The 15,607-nt window shown below is 43.5% G+C and overlaps 1 protein-coding gene across 9 annotated transcripts in view; it reads right to left on the reverse strand.

The window, feature by feature from the left end:
* Positions 1-8,815, reverse strand: part of TANC1 (tetratricopeptide repeat, ankyrin repeat and coiled-coil containing 1) — a 212,151-nt gene extending 203,336 nt beyond the window's left edge. For 7 of the 9 annotated variants that reach the window (XM_081141752.1, XM_081141748.1, XM_081141751.1 and 4 more), the window contains exon 1: positions 8,644-8,815. The gene's annotated coding sequence lies outside the window, so the exon portion shown is untranslated. The remainder of the gene's footprint in view (positions 1-8,643) is intronic. The other 2 variants (XM_081141749.1, XM_081141745.1) reach the window with 1 other exon arrangement.
* Between the last annotated feature and the right edge of the window lie 6,792 nt (positions 8,816-15,607).

A 15,607-nucleotide genomic window follows, 5' to 3' on the forward strand; every position in this document is an offset into this window, starting at 1 on the left:
GGCTAACAAAGAAATCTGAGCTAGAAGTCACTGCTACAAGGAAACAAATCTGATGTCTCCCTTGCATCTGGGAGGCAATTTACAACATTCAAAACCCTTTCATATACATTCTGTCATTTGACCCTCAAAACCCTGGAGAGATGTCTGTTTTCCATCATGATAACATATATTTAACATGGCTCAACTTGAAAGCCAACAACTTGTCAACCCTCAATTATCCTCACCATGGAGAGACTATCGGCATAAATAATTCGATTCAGCTGAGCGATGTAGAGTCCGACAGGGACGCCCCTGCCTCCCGACAGGGGCATCAAGCCAGACCCCACCACGGGCCTGCCTCCCCTGGTTTTGACTGGTGGTACCTGCAGATAGCTGACTGTCCACAGGCATTTAGATCTTCATACATCTCATCCTCCAGGACTTTCTGTTCACTCCACAAGGAGAGAAGAGTCTGCTTTGGATCCACTGGACCTGCCTGGATTGTCCAGTGATGTTTCTGCACCATCATCCCAGGGCATTTCCCATTTTCAGCCGTGTCAGTGATGCCACGTGAAAGAAGGACAATGCGTAACTACAAGCAACACGTGTGCGGGCCGAGGAAACAGACTTGGGATAAACACGACCCAGGTTTGGATCCTGCATCCTCTTGTCTTGGCCACGTGCGCTCCCTGCCTCAGATCCCTCGTATGTGAAGCTCTCTACCTCCTACGGCTGTGGAGGGCTGGAGATGGACCTCCACACAGTATCTGGCATGAGCTCTGTTTAATTAATAACTGTGAGTTCCCTGCCTCCATTTTTCAGAGAAGGGAAAACAAGCAATTAAAAAAATACGACCAAGGCAAGACAGGCCCCTACCATCAAGAAGCTTACAACCCATAGGCAAAGCAAACAGGAACAACTTAATAATAAAAGGCAAAACAAGAAAAATCTCGTAAAGAATGTACAAGCAGTATCCTAGGGGGATTAAATAGCAGGAACCATTTAAATGCGAAAGGGGGAAATTACAGAAAAATGTTAATGAGAAAGCAATATTTATTTGAGCAAAGCCTTGAAGGACAATGAAAATTTCAGTGGTGGGGGAGGGGAAACCAGCCTCCTCAAAGGCAAAATTGACACACAGTATGTGACAGTAATAGAATGGGCAGGAGCTCAGCGGCATTTGCAGACACAGAGAGGACAACTGGGTCTGGAAAAGAAAGTTACAACCCAGATGATGGAGAATCGGGAGCTGTGAATATAAGGGGAAGAGCCACAGCTCTTACTCATCCTTACATCAGCTATGCTTTCAGCTGCAAGCAACAAAAATAAGTGCTTATAAGAGACGTAAACTACGGTCTCAAAACTTTTTTGATCATGCAGCCCTAACAGTAAAAAAATTAAACATGTACCCTCAATATGTTTTAAGTTGTATATACTGTAATTTATACCTAATTAAAAGACTAGAGTTATGAAGTTCATGTACATGCTAATGTAGTAAGTACATAAAACAAATAAAAACTTTTTAAAGAATGAGAATTATTCAAACAGTAGTCTTGAATTTTATTTGTATTAATACAAATCCACATTCTTGTGCCAACTTCTGATTAAATTTGATTAAGTCATTTCCTAATCTCCTGATAAGATATTTTCTTGTTCCTGTATACTTACATCATTATCATTACACTTTCTCTGCAAGAACCTTTTTAAGCCACTTGCCCATTTTGTGGAAGTCAGTTTAATTAATACAAGGTAATATAATCCATAAATCCATTTATATGGATAGAGTTCACCACAGGCCAGAATACGAATGAGGGTACATCATCAATTTCACCAGGTTGTACAATGCCCACTCTTCCCTCAGGCAACCTCAGATAATCTCAGTGACAGGAGGCTTTCATATATACCAACTAGTGTCAACCACCTATTAAATATTAATAAAGCTTAATTCTTTTCTAGATTAGTTTTTAACATTTTCTTCCCTACTGAATCATCTAGCACACTCCACTTTGGACAGTGCTGTCTCCAAGAATAAAAAAAATTTTCTCACAAAAGAAGTTTTGAGTCACAGTGGTTCTAGGGTTGGTTAATTCAGTAGCTAAAAACGTCACTGTGGTCTTAGGCACCTTCCATCCTTGTACTCTTTGAGTCTCAGAATGTCAACCTGTTCTATTTTGCTGACAACCTTAGGTTCCTGATATGGTGGGACCTAATAGGTGTCACATCCCTACTCATTAACCAGTCACTGGCAACAAGTATGGTATTACTCAAGTTGACTTGGCTTAATCAAAATGCACCTCTTGGGGCAGGGGATACAGCCAACGTACCCTGAAGTATATGGCCAATGGAAAACTAATCAAAAGCAGGATTATGTTACCAAGTAATGTGGTAAATTATTACAGCAATGGCCCCTGCAATGAATCATGTAACCACCAGAGCATGAGTGAGCCTAGGCACAGGCAGAAGAACCATCCAGCTGAGCCCCACTCCAATTTCTGACCTCGCACAAATGAACGGTTGTTGGTTTAAGCCACAAGAAGAAAGGGGGACCAAGATGGGAATGCTGTGGTTTGGGCAACAAACCAACCTTGCCATTGCACTCTATGTATGTAGGACAATGGGGGAAGAAAAAACTATACCGTTTCATTTCCTCGGATGTTTGTTTTTAAATTCAAACATTTAGTTCAGAGTCAGCAAGCACTCAAAAAACGTTAATAATTGATGTTACTAATCCCAAGTAATTTAGAATAAAGTATGGCAGAGAGACAGGCGTATAATGGGTTATATGGGAATGATGACAACCCCTGAGTTCTTAGCAATAATTCAGTACACAAGCTCCTGTATATGCAGCAATTCAAACTCCCACAGAATGTGGAACAGTCTACTCTCAAGACCATGGGATGTCCATCACAGGAGCATTATAAATGCTCACACCCTTTGGCATATTGATATGTTGTTATGACCAGCAATACCACTTTTGGAAACATGTCTTGCATTAGACAGCTAGCTCTTTTTGTTTACCCAGATTCCTCCCTCTTCCACTAACAATAGGCCCCTTCTTTGTGGGACACTTTGTCTCCCCACCATCCCATCTTGTGGGTCAGTGGGGACTGCCAACCATAACTCTCCTTTGGCTGGCATCAGGCCAGTCAGGTTCTCTCCAGGGTTTTCCCAAGTTGACACTAAGAGCAAACAGTTTCTTGATGTGAGGTTAGGAAGCTACCAGCAGCCAGGTACCTGTATGTGCTGGGTGCTATGCTGGGCCCTGTGATTTAATGAGTAAATCACAGGCCATAAGAGACATTTCTTTCCAACATACTTAAATGTCAAAAAGGACTGGTTAAATAAATTATGGTAATATACATAATAAGTTTACTACACAGCCATTTAAACAGTGCTAAAGAAGAACATACTGATATGACAGGGGGGAAAAGCACATTACATAAGCTTCTATTGTGCTCTAAACTACACAAATCATTATATGCACCCTTGTATGTCAAATCGTTCTCATATTTCTTCAGAAGCACGCAAAATATAGGATCCTGTTTTTGCATGACTCTATACGCATGAAAAGGTCATAGCCCAGTGTTTCTTAGAGACTGCCCCACCCGCCACCCCGACTCACAGAGGTAATAATCACTGTTCATGATAGACAAGCAACCCTAGGCATGCTGGGGTGGGGCAGGGAAGGTGGTGAGTCACTGTGGCTCTGGGCTATATGGGTGAACATCCTGGGTTCACATCTATATATACAACTGTGGCTGGAAGACTTTTACTAAAATTCACCCATGGTAGTAGCAAAATCTGTGCTAAAATCCAGGGACTATGCCATCTCTCTGTAAGACTTTTCTTGTCCTTGACATTCTCACCTATGGGCCTCTTCTGTCCAGAATATTCTCCTTGATCACACACACCTGCAGGAGCCCCTAAAGGCAGCATCTACCCCAGAAGGGCAACCTTCAGCTGTGACACAAACCAACCAGAACCTTTCACTCTCCACAACATAACCTTCCTTATCAAAAGTCCTCCCGTCATTCAAAATCCATTCTCCTGATAATAACAACCAGAAGCCTATCTTTGGCTTTGCTGCTCTCCTCCCCTTCTGATACAAGGATTACGAAGTCTCCCAGCTTCATTAGCAAACCCTGTTTCATAACACTCTCTTTCCTCGCACACATGGAAAGAAATGGCAGCCTTTACAGTCAGTACTGATGGATACATCCCCTTTTTGCGGTTGAAACACCACTGCTTAATATTTAGAAAAGACATTCTCCTTAGAATAAGTTTAAAAAGCTGAAGATGGATGGTCCGCTCAGACATAAAAGAGCTTATAGTTCAGCACATAATTTTATTTTAGAACCCTTTAAAGAACATCCATAGCAGCTTCCAGATGAGTGTCAAGTTGCACTCAGTGTTCTTAAGTAGGCAAGCAGGACAAACACTTAGAGCCACAGTGAAAATGGGTCACCTGCAACCCACTACTTCTTTACCATTAAGTCAACAGTACTATAACGGAGGAACTTATTTAGAACAGAAAGTGCTGCAAAACTAGATTTATCCAGACATTAGTAAAAGAGCTCAAGAAGGATGACACCAAGAAAGAGACATTCATCCGGACTTTGTAAATTAAGCTGAGAGATACCAAGATGAAAGACAAATGACATGTTCATTTCTTATTTTTAAAGAGATGTACAGATTTTAGAAGTGATTTCCTTAAGAATGCTGTCTGGGTTACTAGTCCGGATAATAAATCACACTATACCCCGAAGCCTACTTAATAAAACAGAAGTTAAGAATAAACAAATGATTAGTTTGAGGTATGTGAATTTCTGAACTCTCTTCAGGGAGAAAGTTTTATTACCATTAGGGAACTATTTTTAATCTCTAACATCAAAGCATAGATGTTAACACTGGGGTTCTGAAACCAGAATAACCCATAAATGAAATACTGTGAGAAACTGCCACATATTAATATTAGTCTGTTTGTCAGGTTTTAGCCAATTCACAGGTGATTCCATGAATAAAGAGAGGAATGGGAGAGGAACAGGGAGAATCAGAAGACCTAAGTTCAAGTTCAACTCCACTGCTTACAGGTAATATTGAGCAAACTAATCTAACTTGCCCTGCCTCAGCTTACTTAACTGAGAGTTCAGGGATAAAATAAGTAAGTTAAGCCCTTTATAAACTCCAAAGCACTGTTCTAGTATTACAGCACTGATTCCAGAATGCTTGCATTTCTCAGACTCTCGGAGAATCACAGAACTTTAGGGCTGAAAGGTGACTGCATTTTAGGGATGATAATGATGAAAAAAAGCAAGGCCCAGAAAAGTGTAAGAGTCTTGTACAGCCCTGGCCGGTGTGACTCAGTTGGTTGGAGTGTCATCAGGACACTGAAAGGTCATGGGTTCAACTCCCAGTCAGGGCACATATCCAGGTTGTAGGTTCAATCCCCAGTCAGGGTACATATGGAGACAACTGATCAATGTTTCTCTCTCTAGAAATCAATAAAAACATATCCTCAGGTGAGGATTAAAAAAAAGTCTCGTACAGAAAACACTTTTGTAAACTGGTATGGGGGATGTGGGGAGGGGCTAGTTTTCCACCACTGAAATACGAATTTAGACAGTTCAAGACAAAACTATCCTAGGACTAAAATTCCTCCCCAGATATAGTATAGATGGTAAACACACACACACACACACACAGTCCCCACCTTATGATGGTTGGCCTTATAATTTTTTTGACTTTATGATGGTGTGAAAGTGATATACATAATAAATGAGATATTCAGTACTTTATTATTAAACAGGCTGTTAGATGGTTTTATCCAACTGTAGGCTAATGTAAGTATTCTGAGAACATTTAAGGTAGGATAGGCTAAGCTATGATATTCATGTTCAGTAGGTTAGGAGTATTAAATATATTTTTGACTTGTGATATTTTCAGCTTATGATGGACTTATCAGGACATAACCCTATCATAAGTCAAGGAGCACCTATTTATCTGTATAAATCCTCTGTTTATTTTGCTTTTGTAAACTTCACTCCTGTAACTTAAAAGTTAAACTAAACGTTTCATCAGAAAGATAAAAATAAAGCCAGTTCCCTGGCTATGAGACTCAAAGCCTACTTTCAATCCAACCCAGACAAAACCTTAACAATTGGGTTAGAAATGTCTAATGGAAATATCAACATAATATTAACCTCCAGCTATGCTGGCAGGCATCATTATAATATGGATTACAGTTCTATCAGCCCAGGTATACTGGTTTTAATGTTCCAGGGGAGATCAAGAATTAATCAGCAACTTAAAGGGGATGTTGCCTAAAAATGGACAATTTAATGGAGAAAATTCCATTGTTTTTAAAACTGTGCTCTCAATCACCCAGTATAAAAAACCCAGTATGGCACCAAAGAAATTGTGTGTGGTTAAAGAGACAAAATGTTCTTTTTTTCTACAAGCTGTTATGGGAAGCAGAAAAAGGCTGACTATGAATCAGTTATGTTTTAGTTCCACGGTGGACATAAATTATGATAATTTGGACATTCTGGTGGTTAAACCAAGAAAGCAGGAAAACCATAGTTTCCAAGTCCCTGCAAAACTTAAGTTTGTGGCAACTCAACTGAAAGACAGGGCCATGAAAAGTGACCTTAAACTTATTTCTGGACTTTCCTGACTCCACTAAAATCGATGACACTATTTCCCATCCCTTATTGTCAAATCACAACAGTCCGGAAGCCTGGACTGAGTTCACTTGGCAGGTAACAGGAGCAGCCCTAGGAGGAAGTCCTGAAGGATGTCAGATACCATATTTCCTTTTCTCCCACATACTTTACATCTTAACATGGCCAGGATATATTTACCATGCGTTCTGACTGACACAAACTTTGCAGAAGCTGTCAGACTCTAGGGAAGGTCCCCTGTGAGATCCATAAGTAGCTTAGATGAGTAAAACATTCAGACTACTACTATAATGAGCAGATCTCAGTGGCTCGTAAATTCTTTCATTCCCAGCAATCAAGAAGCAGCTGTTAAAATCCAGGAATCTTCCTAGTAGCAGACCTGAAATACCTCCAAGCTAGCCAGGGAAGCTTCACTTGCCCCCCCCCCCCCCCCCACTGCAGGAGTGCCAGCCTGGCAGCAATAAAGATGACCCAGGAAGGGAAGAAGAGAGAGAGAGTGTAGCCGATGTGGTGAAAGCAGAGATGCAGACTCCCTTCATTTCCTCTACAGAGAAATAGCAACTCTCAGTACCAACTAATCAGGTTTCTCCTTTCCTCTCCCATCCCCACCCCCCTCCAAACACATTAGAAACTTCTGCAGCCCGCTGGTGTGGTATTTCCAGAGTTAGTGACCTCAGCGGTCCTAAGCCCTTTCCTCAGATTCTGAACCAGGCACTTCCGTCCTGTGGCCGAGCCCGAGGCCCATCCCCCGGGAGGCCTCGGCTGCCCTTTACCTAGCAATCCGCCCCGACGGCGCTGCGACTCGGGTCAAGTTCAAGATGAAGGTGCCCTCCTCACCTCCCCGAGCGCACTCCGACAGGGAACAGCACTGCCTAGGTGAGTCCCAGCAGCCCCGCACGGGGAGCTGGGGCTGCCAAGAGGGAGCAGGAGGCGAAGGCTGTGTCTGAACCCCGCAACCTCCGACCCCCTGGCCGCGGCGCCGCGTGTCTACCTGGCCACCGCCGCATTTCCTCCCGGAGCCTTATACAATAAGTCAAGTAAGTTTCGAGAACGCCGGTCCAGAGACGCTTCTATCCGCAAACACAGCACACAATGCCTGGGGCTTCCTTCCTCGCCCGCCGCTCCGGAAAGCTGCTGCGCCAACGTGGGGAGCCCCGCACACCCCTAGTATTGTGGGCTGCACCCCAAAGTTCTTCAGGAAGAAGGTGCGCCCTGACATAGGTACCCCTAAAGTGACCACTTTCCACTCTCCAAAGAACAGGGGTATTCACAATCTTGATACAATTCTCATCTTTCTCAGCTCCCCCTCAATGTTTAATACTACCTAGCTCACCCCCCCCCCCCCAAAAAAAATAAAAAGAATGTGGATATGTTAATTGCGGTGTTCTGGGAAGCGAAGCAATAGACTTTCAGCCCAGACTGGGGCATGACGACACCACCACCCTCCGGCTTAAGTTTACCCAGCAACTTCGCGACCCGCGCTCCCCTACACTCCGGGGGCACCCAGGACCCCGGGGTGCCAGGCGCGCCTCTCCCCGCCTCCTCTGCCCCAGGAACCAGGCGCAGCCCAGGCCTCTGCCCAGCCCGAGGGCTACAGAGGGGACGAGAAAGGGGTCGAGGAGGCCGGGTAGGGATGGCCCGAAACCCGAGCGTGCCGCCGCGCGTCTCCGGTGCCCCCACACCCTAGCTCCGCCGGGGGTCAGTTCGGTCCGGTGCGGAGGGGATGGCGAGGGGAAGGTGCAGCCTCTCCAGAGCCGCCGGCACCAAGGCCCGGGGTGCACAACATGTCCGTGCCTATCCCCGGAAAGCTCCCGGGAGTGCCCAGAGAAGGGGGGGCAGGCTCCAGAAACTTTCCCACACGCCTTCCCACTCTCCCCATCACCGTCTCTTCCTCCCCGGGACCCTCTCCTCCCGCCTGCACCGCACAGCTGCCCTGCCCGGGGCGCTAGGAGGCCCGCGGCGGCGGCCGGGCAGCCCCAGTTACCTGCCGGGAAAGTTTCCAGCTCCTCGGCGCGATTCCCCACCCCCAGGGCCGGGCCTCGGGGCGCGGTCAGATCGCAACTCCTCCGGCGACTCTCCTCCGGCTTCCGAGGCTGCCGCTGCTCCCGCAGCTGCCACAGCGAAGGCAGCGATCCCGCCCGTCCCCCGCCTCGCACGGCCCACACCCGGGCCTCATTGGCAGCCCGAATCCCCGCCCTTGCGCGTGTTCCCGAAGGCACCTTCCTCTCGCGCGCCCGCCCGGGCCGCGCCTCCCGCGCCCCTCCCCGCCCCGGGCTGCGGCGGCCCCCGGACCCGCGGCGAGGCCGCGCGCGAACTTTCCGCCGGGCGCGGGCCCGGGCGCGGGCGCGGGCGCGGGCGCGGGCGCAGCGCCTCCCCGCCCCCCTTCTCCCTGCTGGGTCCCTAGCTTTCCCAAGGTGGGGGCTAGTCCCTCGGGGCTGAGCCTGGACCCCTCCGCGACTGGATCAAGAGGAGTGATAGTCTTTTTTTTTCAATCTCTTTAAAATCAGTGAAGTGACACGGCCTTCCCTCCTTGCTGATTTTTTAAAACAACCGAGGAGGACATATGGGAGCAATTAACCAGGCTGAAGTTTTCGTGAATGCTTTAGGGTGACTTGTGTGGCTGTCCTTAATTTTCCCTGCCTTTCTCTCTCTGCCTCTCTTCCTCTCTCCATCTCTCCCTCCTTTCCTCCTTCCTCCCCCCCTTTTTTTCTGGGGGCTAGAATGACCTAAAGGAGATGGAAGGTGGAAAGGGGCATCTCTCCTGCTGTGTCTTTTTCTTTCCCGAAAACGAATTAGTGGTGTTCAGGGAGGGGAGGCTGCCTGGGGGCCCCGGGGCCCCCGCGTCTGCAGCCTCCTCTGACCGCTCCAGGCTCCCCGGGGCTGTCTCTGTGCGTCCACCGAGGGCCGACGACGCGCTTCTCGGGGCGGGAGGAGGAGCCAGGGGGCGGGAGGAACACAAAGATGCTATTATTGTTTCGGATGGTAGCAGTAAATGAAATTCCCGAGTTTCCAAAATGTTTTGTTACTCCCCAGCGCAGCGGGAGTTGGGATAGGGCCTACGGGTTCAGGAGTCCTGGGTTCAACCGCAGCCGTTTAGAAGGTTGGCCCGGGGTTCGGGGGGGAGGGGTAGCCCACTCATACCCCAAACCCTTTAGACCGGCCTGGTCAACCAGGCCTGGGCTGCCTTGTGCGGCCTGTGGGAACTGTGCACGGGTCACCCCAATGGTGTGTCTGGAGCAGGGAATACAGAAGTTGCTGTAAATGTATTTATTGGCAACCTTTAACCTCGCTGTGGCAAACCTGCCTTTAAAGACGACTGTTTTAAACAAGTTCCCCCATAAAAACTTCAACCTCACGCAGAGCTTCCCAGTATAACGGTATCTGGGGTGGGGAGTGTCCATATTTAAAGTTCTTATGAAAAGGGAAAGAAAGCGAAATGCCACGCAATCGCTCTGCATAAATAAGAGATGACTGAAATTTGCTGGATTTGTCATGCGTTGTTTCAAAGGCCTGATTATTACTGGGCTGATATTTGAGCAGCAAGCATTACCAGCAGCCTCGAAGTGTTCCCGCAGCAAAGCAGAATATGAATATTTAAAATAAAATATAAACTTATTAAACCAGAAAAGCTGTTGACTTAATCCTTCACTCTGAAATGTCTCATTGCTGAAAAACATGGTCATGAGTTTTATTTAATTTCTTTTGAAATGAAATGCATAAAAACTGCCAATCTTTCAACAACAGATGAAAAAGCCAGACAGCAACCTTAATGATAAAAGAACTACACAAACAACAACAAAAAACTCCACTGTGTTTAATCTGAAATATTAAGATATAAAAGAAACAATCCTAGAGAAATAAACGGGTGCAATTCCCTACCTCAGACCTCTTTACAATGGGAGAAATATATAGTGGATGAAATTTATCATTTGTATCATGTTCTGTGTTTGGCTCTTCTAAGCTGTATTCTCCAAGTTTTTGATGAAATTGCTTCATTAAATTGGGCTTTGAAGACAATGAAATTCATCTCCCCCCCCCCTTATCCTCAGAGCTCCCTAAATAGCAAGTTGAAAAACACATCAAGTAATTATGTTAATTACCGGCATCATCTTTAGATTAGTTGAAAAAAATTTTGTCTTTATAGTTTCTGGAGTCACAATCACTAAAGAAGTAACTTCATCACTGCCTAGTTAGGAGTGGTTAGCATTCAAAACAGGCATACAGCTAGCAATCTGAAATTTGTACACAGAAGGGCCCTGTCTCCCCTTCTTCCTGTACTGCTTATATAATCCAAACTACATATGTTATTGTGCACAATCTGATCTCCAGCTTTAGGCGGCTAACATTACATACAGCATGTCATACGAAGAATATCAAAACTTCCGAAGCTGTGAGTGGAAATGGTACATTTTAATAGAAGACAAGGCCAAAAACAGACAGGAATAAAAATTTATGGGTAAGGGGAAAAAGGAAGATACGTAAGATCAAGTCTGTAAGAAAATATTTGAACATTTTCTAAGCACCTAAATACAGGGTTGGGCAAAAGTAGGCTTACGATTGTCCATATGGAAAATAATACAATGATTAAAAAAATAGCAATACAAGAATAAACTGTTTTGCATACTCACAACTATAAACCTACTTTTGCCCCACCCTGTGAAAGTATTAGCCGAGCACAAGTTCAAATGCTTTTTAAAATTCTGCTTTTCCCTTAAAAAATATAAGATGCTTTTAGTTAGTTATTAGGTGATGGTTTGTTTGTATTTTTAGGGGAGGGGAGAGCAAGAATCACCTCTTGCTTTTCTTAGGGTATTTCTGCTCATCCCATTCAGTTTTAAAAGCTCACTCGTTACATTTCTGTTGATTCCAGCCGAAAAAAAATTAAAAGAGAAATAGAGAGCACATAATACTACATGTTGGACACATTCACCAAACATACACACAATATACTGGATTCCATTTTTAAATCTTTTGCCAACAATGTACCATTTCTCAGCACAGGGAAAGGAAACAACAAATAATAAACTGGTTATTTTACCTTACAATTTACTGCCCAGGGCAATAGGCTCAGGAAGGCGTGAGAAAAGAATGTGGCTTGTGAGTGTTAAAATGCTTTTTTCCTTGCTCAGATTCTTAAGTACTTCTATTTTAAATCAAGCCTAAGTTAGGATCATTGCCAGTGTTTATTATGGTTTGTGTAGTATAGAATACATAGTGAGAGTTGAGATGTTTAAAACAGTATAGTAACTAAAAAAACTGAGACTGGACTAAAAAGTAATCAAGGCAAGGTAGGAAATCCAGACTCAAAATAATTCAGCCCACAAATACTTTTCACCTACTTTAGAGTATCTTTTCATGTTTACGGCATTCATTCCGCTTTGGCCCATTCCATCTTCCTTTCCCTTTTTACATTTTGGGGAGGAAAATAAGTTTTAAAGACATGGGGAATAATGAATGAAATGGGTTATAGTTAGAAACCAGTTGGGAAAAGCAATGAAATTACATACCGCTAACCAGTTCCTGCATGTGCAACGATCCGTAGTCACACATGTACACCGATGCCATGGTCAGAAGTGGACTAATGGCAGACATTCCTCCAGGGATATTGAAAGCCACAGTCGTGTACATATAAACCCCTCTGCAAATCTAGCATATGGCCTGCCAATATTGTAGAAACTCATCCAATAGGGGCTAGGCAGTGAATTATTTAAACTGATAAGGAATCTATTGAGGGAAGCAGGTAGGGAGATAGATTCAGGGGTTTACATTTCCTTATAAGGATGTAGGAGTAACTAAAATCCTCAGAGAATCTGGTTTAATATGGGATGCCATCTGACTAGCATTTTAAATACATAAGAAGCTATGTTTCCCCCTCCCTGTTACCTGGAAGCACTTTGGTTGAAATAAGAACCTCAAAGCCTGGTTGGAGCAGTCCGGAATGCCACATTTGCCGAATGTGAAAGGAAGAGGGCCTTAAAGATGACTTAGTAGTAGGTAATAACTCCAATTACGCTCTCAGAGGCTCATCTGAGGGTAAATTGGCAGTTCTTGTTCAAAGAGTAGCAGTCAGGAGCCATTTATAGTTATATTTTTCTCTTGTATTAGCCTTTAAGCAGGAACATTGTAGTATATAAACAATGCAGGTGTATCTCATTTTATGCAAATCAACATACAAAAACAATTACACAATATACTGATTTAAAGGAAATGTTTTCTTTAAAAAAATTCTTGCTGAGGTTCTTTGCAATTGCCACTACAATCTTATTTACATTTTAAAAAATATTTTTACTGAGTTTAGAGAAAGAGGAAGGGAGAGAGAGAAACACTGATATGAGAAACATTGATTGGCTGCTCCACTAAGGATCGAGCCCACAGCCCGGGCATGTGCCCTGACAGGGAATCGAACCGAGGACCTCTTGGTTCATAGGTCAACACTCAACCACTGAGCCACACCGGCCAGGCCTTATTTACATTTTTAATTACTAACCATCCTTTCAATTCTGTGAAATGGTACTGATAAACATGAATGAGCTTGAACCCATATAAATATTTTCTGTAAAATCAAGCACTAATCAAAACTTTTGCAGCTGCATATTTATTTGAAGAAAAATATGGAACTACAACCAAGATTGCTCTACCCTGCAAAGCTATCATTTAGAATTGAAGGTCAGATAAAGAGCTTCACAAATAAGAAAAAGCTAAAGTTCATCACCACCAGACCAGCACTACAGGAAAAGTTTAAAGGTCTTGGATTAGGTTGTCTGATCATTAAGAAGAAGCTAATGAACAAAAGAATCTGACCAACTAAATAGATACAGAGACACTGACACATGCAACAGATGATCATATTTCAGAGGAAAGAGGGAAGGGGGGGTGGAGGGTGGGAAGAGATTAACCAAAGAAGTTATATGCATACATATATAACCCATGGACACAGTCAATAACGGGGTGAAGGCATGGGGAGGGGGTGGGAGCGAAGTGGAGGGGGTCAATTGGTGGGGGGGAAATGGGACACCTAAAAAACAAAAAAACAAAAAAACAGCACCTACCAAATGTTTTGGTATATGAGGGTGGGGGGCATAAATATGGAGAGCCTAGCCAAATGAAAACTTTGGTTTTGTTTAAAAATCAGTTTGTTGTTTCCCCTTTAATGATCAGACAACCTAATCCAAAAACATTTGAGGAATATTAATATCACTGATGATGATGATGATAATCCATTTCCTAGAAGGGAGAGAGGCTTCCCCACTAAAGCCAAAAACAGAATAGACAGAAGGAACTTTCAAGCCAAAATGTGAGTAAAGCAGGATTCCTGCATGTAGAAAACTACAGTTTAAAACTAGTCTTGGATTTTTAATACAATAATTAGAAGTTCTATCTAAGTGTATTAAAGACCTGAACATTTTAGATTTGGGGCACAAATGTTTAAATATAAACTTTTGCTCTTTCATGTATGTTATGTCAAAATGTTTCAATGGCTTTAAACAGGAGTCATTTCTGCCTTAGAGAAAATAGGGCACTGTGCAATTATCGGGAGAAATTAAACTACTGGGCTTCATTAGAGAAGTCACCCCTTACCTAGAGCATTTGCTCTGAAAACCAGCTACTTGGTAAAGATTGATTTGACTACCTAGTGAGCTGTAGCTAAAGCCCTGTTACATTTCAGTGAATTCAAAGCTCTTCCTAAGCCTCCTTTTGCTTTTACAGCTAATCTATTGCCTCTCACTCTTCAAGGTTTTCAGTGCCTTTGAAAAGGCCACCTGAAGGGAAAGAGATTACAGATACAATTACAATAGAAACAGGTTAAAACAAGACGCCAGGAACCCAAAATAAGACAGCAATCACGGGGGAGGGGGGGTTTAAAATTAGATGGTGTTCTCTTAGGCTCTAGTTCTCCACACCCTCATCCTACCCCTAAGAGCCAACCAGAATGTTAGTGGTCTAAATATTGGCAGAATTGATATATGCAATAGAAAAAAATGGTCCTAATATTTATCTGGGAAGCTACATTAACTTATTCAGATTCGGATGGCATTCAGAAAAACTGAATCACTCATACATTGCTAGTGGAAACATAAAACGATACAACCACTCTGGAAAATGGTTGGGCAGTTTAAAAAACAAAACAAAAGATGCAACTTCCGTATGACCCAGCAAGTGCACTCCTGGACATTGATCCCAGAGGAATGAAGACTCGCGTTCACATAGAAAGCTATACACAAATATTTATAGCTGCTTTATTGGTAATAGCCAAAAAGTGGAAACAGCCCAGACGTCCTTCAATAGATGGATGGTCAAACAAACTGCAGTAAGTCATGTCATGGAATACCAGTCAGCAAAAGGAATGAAAAACGGAATGAACTGTTGTCGACTATTGTTGCATATAACTTGGTAGAATCTCCAGGGAATTATGCTGCATGAAAAAAAGCCAATCCTGAAAGGTTACATACTCTAGAATATATTTACATACTATTCCTGAAATGACAACATTATAGAAATGGAGGACAGGTTAGCGGTTGCCAGGGCTCAGGGACGGTGTGCGTATTGCGGGGAGGGAGTGTGGTTATAGAAGGACAACAGAAGAGATCCTTATAGCGACAGAAATGTTCTTTCCTGACAGTGTCAATGTCAATATCCTTGTGGTGGTGTACTCAAGTTTTGCAAGATACCACCATTCGCCGTAAACTAGGTAGAGAGTATAAGAGAGCTATGTATTATTTCTTACAACTGCATGTGTTATTAACAATGATTTCAAAACAAAAAGTTTAATATTTATAAAAATCAGATGGCAAAAAATACTCAGGAACCTGAAAACTAAAATAATAAAAGATAAAATTGCCATTTTTTTTAAAAAAGGTCCTGTGTATGTATCATCACGTAGAATGACAAATGAAGCAAAAGCAAAGACTGTCTCCAGATGTTAAACATAACATCCAGAGGCCCCTGAG

The sequence above is a fragment of the Miniopterus schreibersii genome, assembly GCF_964146895.1.
Source record: "Miniopterus schreibersii genome assembly, chromosome: 7".
Lineage (NCBI taxonomy): Eukaryota > Metazoa > Chordata > Mammalia > Chiroptera > Miniopteridae > Miniopterus > Miniopterus schreibersii.